Source organism: Miscanthus floridulus, chromosome 10 (assembly GCF_019320115.1).
Source record: "Miscanthus floridulus cultivar M001 chromosome 10, ASM1932011v1, whole genome shotgun sequence".
Classification (NCBI taxonomy): Eukaryota; Viridiplantae; Streptophyta; class Magnoliopsida; order Poales; family Poaceae; genus Miscanthus; species Miscanthus floridulus.
Genome location: NC_089589.1, coordinates 6,538,406 through 6,543,071, shown reverse-complemented (window position 1 = coordinate 6,543,071; position 4,666 = coordinate 6,538,406).

Genomic DNA, 4,666 nt, shown 5'->3' with positions numbered 1-4,666 from the left:
TTATACCCTTTTTCAGTCTCTATCAGTGTCGTGCTCGAGAAGCTGCACTCTGTTAGCGTTTTGCCGTTTTGGCCGCACCGGATCCTTCATTTTAAGCGTTTGGGCCTCACCGGACCTTTCTGTTTTAGCAGCTCCCTGCTTCTGTTTGTCCGAACTTTTTTTTTTTTGGCCAGCACCGTAATATCCGGTGCCTTTATCTTGTGATCGCAATTGCAACAAGTGCAAGCCTGTTTCTATTCAGCAATAACAGTTCCATGGCAAAGCTTCTGGTGCCAGCCATGCGACTTTCATTCAAAGTAGTTTTCGCCCATGCACAAAGTACATTGATGACCACATATTCAGATTGAGAGGATCAAGATGCCTAAAAAAGAATAAATTAGGTTAATTCTAAAATACTTTGCAATAATTAAACCCTACACTTAGCCCACTTCACCTCTTGTGCCTAGAATATGATTTTATTGATCTACCGCATAAAAGTTTAGCACCCTAAGTTTCAATCCAACTCTAACATGGCTATTCTAATAATATAAAGACAAGAAATGAATTGCTCGAATGTAAATGCTTAAAGTAAAGAGAGGAGAAGAAACACGACGATATTTTACCGAGATATCGGAGAATCGTCACTCCCCACTAGTCTTCATTGGAGCACCCGCGCAAGGGTGTAGCGCCCCCTTGATCCGCGCAAGGATCAAGTGCTCTCTACGGGCTGATTCTTCGATACTCCGTCGCAGTGAATCGCCCACAACCGCTCACAACTTGAGTTGGGTCATCCACAAGCTCCACCGGATGATCACCAAACTCCCGATCACCACCAAGTCGTCTAGGTGATGGCGATCACCAAGAGTAACAAGTATGAACTCTTACTGGACCACAACAACCCTAATAAGAAGGGTGAATGCACACTTGCTACTCTTCTTGCACTAATGAGGCCTTAATCTTAGATTCTCAAATCACAATCACCTCACTAGGCTCTTGCTCTCCTAAGCACTCTCAAGGGTGTTTCTCAGCTGATCAAATGGGCAAGAGACCTCCCTTAGATGAATAAAGAAAGTATTTATATCCCCTCATTCAAAACAAACCGTTAGGAGGTTGAGTCAGCAATCTGCGAGGTGATCGGATGCTCCAGTCAATGTGACCGGATGCTCTGATCAGTTCTCCCCGCCACAGAGCCGTTAAGTTATGACCGGACTCTGACATGCGTCCGGTCACAAAAACTGCTCTCTGGATCCTTACTGATGTTGACCGGACGCTGGCACCCAGAGTCCGATCACTTCGCTGTTCAGTGTCCGGTCAGTAATCGGATCCTGACCAGCGTCTGGTCAGCACTGACCGGATACGTCCGATCAGAAAACTCTCTCTCTAGAACCTCCTTGGAGTTGACCGGACTCTGGCACCCAACGTCTGGTCACATTTCAGTCAGCGTCCGGTCGCAACCAGACGGTTCTAGTTGATCAAATGAACTGACCTAACTCACCCTTCAACGTTCGGTCACTACCAGACCAGCGTTTAGTCAGTCATTTGACCCTCCATTCACTTTCAACTTAAAATCATATGTGAATAAAGTTTGCTCCAATTGATCTTAGGGCTACTCCGGAGCTACCTAGTGCTAGATTTGACAAGTGTGCACCACATCTAACTCACTAGACTCACCTAAGTCAAGCTAATAGTTCATACCCCCCCCCTTAATAGTACGGCCAAAGGAAAAATAAAGTCCTAAACTACTCTAAGTGTCTCTTTAACTCCAAACGACACTTAGAACTAGTCCATCATTAACCTTATCGTCCATCATTTGAAAATCAAAACGATTTCCATCGTAGAGGCATGAAAACCATGATTGTCCAATCAATTGCTATTACCATGACCTAACTTAATTGCCTCTGCAAAACACGCGTTAGTCATAGTAATCTCGGATTATCATTAATCATCAAAAACCAACTAGGGACCTAGATACTTTAAATCTCCCCCTTTTTGGTGATTGATGACAATACAACCTTGAGTATGTGAAAGAGATGAGGTTTTCAACATGCTTAGTTCATATAAGCTTTTGACAATAAGAGCAAAGAAGTTAGACAAGCTTATATAACCCGAGCCAATATGGTGTACTCAATAGATATGAAATAAGCATGAGTACAAGAAATAAAGCTCATTTAAATCGGAGTAAAGCGCGGAAGCAAAGCAAATGAGCATAATGAAGTGACATGACATATATATAGATCAAAGTAGAGAGCACACATGTCACATATCACATAAGTATCACACTCATACATATATAGTTCAATGCATGAAAGTGAACATAAATGCATAATAATGTATCACACATAAAAAACTAAATGTAATAAATCATAAGCTCCCCCTAGATATATCGCTCCTCCTAGATTTAACATACTCGATCTCTCTCTCTTTGGCGTCAAGCACTAAAACCTAAGGGTCTGTCGGTGGGACAGGAGCAGATGAGTCGAGCGCTGAGGTGCAGTGAACGATCTAAAACAATGTAGCATCATCCTCTGATCTGGAGCTCTGAGCTGTGAAAGCTCTAGTTTGGTTTTGGTGAATTGATGAAACCCTAAGTGCTAACCTAGTTTATCAAGTGATTATGACATAGGTAGCACACTTCAAGTAGAAGAAGCTAATGAAGATCATAACATGACAATGGTGATAGCATGGAGATGATCAAGGGCTTAAACTTGAAGAGAAGAAAGAGAAAAACAAAGCTCAAGGCAAAGGTATAACTTGTAGGAGCTATTTTGTTTGGTGATCAAGACACTTAGAGAGTGTGATCACATTTAGGTTTGATAGCCGTACTATAAGAGGGGTGTGAAACTCATATCGGAATGCGGTTATCAAAGTGCCACTAGATGCTCTAACTTATTGCATATGCATTTAGGATCTAGTGGAGTGCTAACACCCTTGATAATATTTGTGAAAATATGCTAACACATGTGCACAAGGTGGTTGTAGGGTTGAGATGGGTTTGGGTCCCTCTCATTCGGCGCTTTCGGGAAAATAAAATGTCCATTTTCTATTGCGCCGGATGCAAAATTCTTGGTGATTGGCACATTTGGGCAAGGGTGAAGAAGTTAGAGTTGAAATGGAGTTGGTCGAAATGATGCTGGCGTCGGTCTACTGATCGGACGCTGGGTCACTCAGCGACCGGACGCTGAAAGGCTGCGTCCGGTCGAGCTGTCAGACGGCACAGTAGGCTAGGGTTGAGCACCGGACGCTGGCTGCGTCCGGTCAAGTGGACCGGACGCGTCCGGTCGGAAAAAACATGCCTCGGGGAGCTTACTGGAAACGACCGGACGCTGGGGCTTCAGCGTCCGGTCAGTTTTGACCGGAGCGTCCGGTCAGCTTCATAGCCGTTGGAATCTAACGAACAGCATTTGAAGGCGATGACACGTGGCGTCCATCGGGCGACCGGACGCTGAGGGCCAGCGTCCGGTCAGTATGACCGGAGCGTCCGGTCAGAGCGCGTTTTGCCCAGTGAAGGGGTATAACGGCTCTATTTGATTGGGGCTCTATTTATAGCCCCATGGCCGGCTATGGCTCACATCTTTGGCCATTTTCATTGACATAGCAACCTTGTGAGCTAAGCCAAAGCCCTCCCACTCATCTACATCATTGATTCATCATCATAGTGAGATTGGGAGTGATCCAAGTGCATTGCTTGAGTGATTGCATCTAGAGGCACTTAGTGATCGTGTTTCGCTGCGGATTTCGCTTGTTACTCTTGGTGGTTGCCGCCACCTAGATGGCGGGAGCAGCGAGGATCGTCGAGCGGAGGTGGTGATTGTCTCCAGCTCCGATCGTGGTGATTGTGAGGGGTTCTTGACCTTTCCCCGGCGGAGCGCCAAAAGGTACTCTAGTGGATTGCTCGTGGCTTGTGTGATCCTCATCTTGTGTTGGTTGTGCGGCACCCTATAGAGGGTTTGGCGTGTGAAGCCAATTAGCGCGTGAACCTCCAAGTGAGTGAATCGCCACAACGAGGACTAGCTTGCCGGCAAGCAAGTGAACCTCGGTAAAAATCATTGTCTTCATCATTGATTCCGAGGTGATTGGTCTTCATTGTTATTCATCTTTGTGATTGATTGGTTCTTCATCTACACGGCGGTATAACTATCCTAACCACTCTCTTTACTTTACCGCAAACTAGTTGACAAGCTCTTTAGTGTAGCTAGTTGTGAGAGCTTGCTTGCTTGGTTGGTGTGGCTCTTTAGTTAGTCTTTGAGAGCACACTAACATAGGATAGTGTCTTTGCTATTGTGTGAATAGACACTATCTAAACTAGAATTGTGGTAGGTGGCTTGCATTTTAAGTAGGCTAGTACAACACTCGCTTCGCCTCATAATTGTCTAACCATTTGGTAAAGTGTTGTTGTAGAAATTTTTATTAGGCTATTCACCCCCCCTCTAGCCATTAGGACCTTTCAAGCTGTCTGACCCTCTATCGCTGGAACTAAAGCTAAAGCGGTCTAGGTCTGCTTTGGGAAATGTGCGGCCTGTGACTCTACAGGTATCACTGAAGTAGGTGGCTCTGATGATGCAACAGATGATGAGAGCGTCTCTGTAGTCCCAGTAATAGGAGCAACTATGGAAGGAGCGGGACACGTAGCTCTAGTAGTGTAGGTTGCCTTTTAAGCTTACTGAATGTCACACCAAGGCTTCTGGAA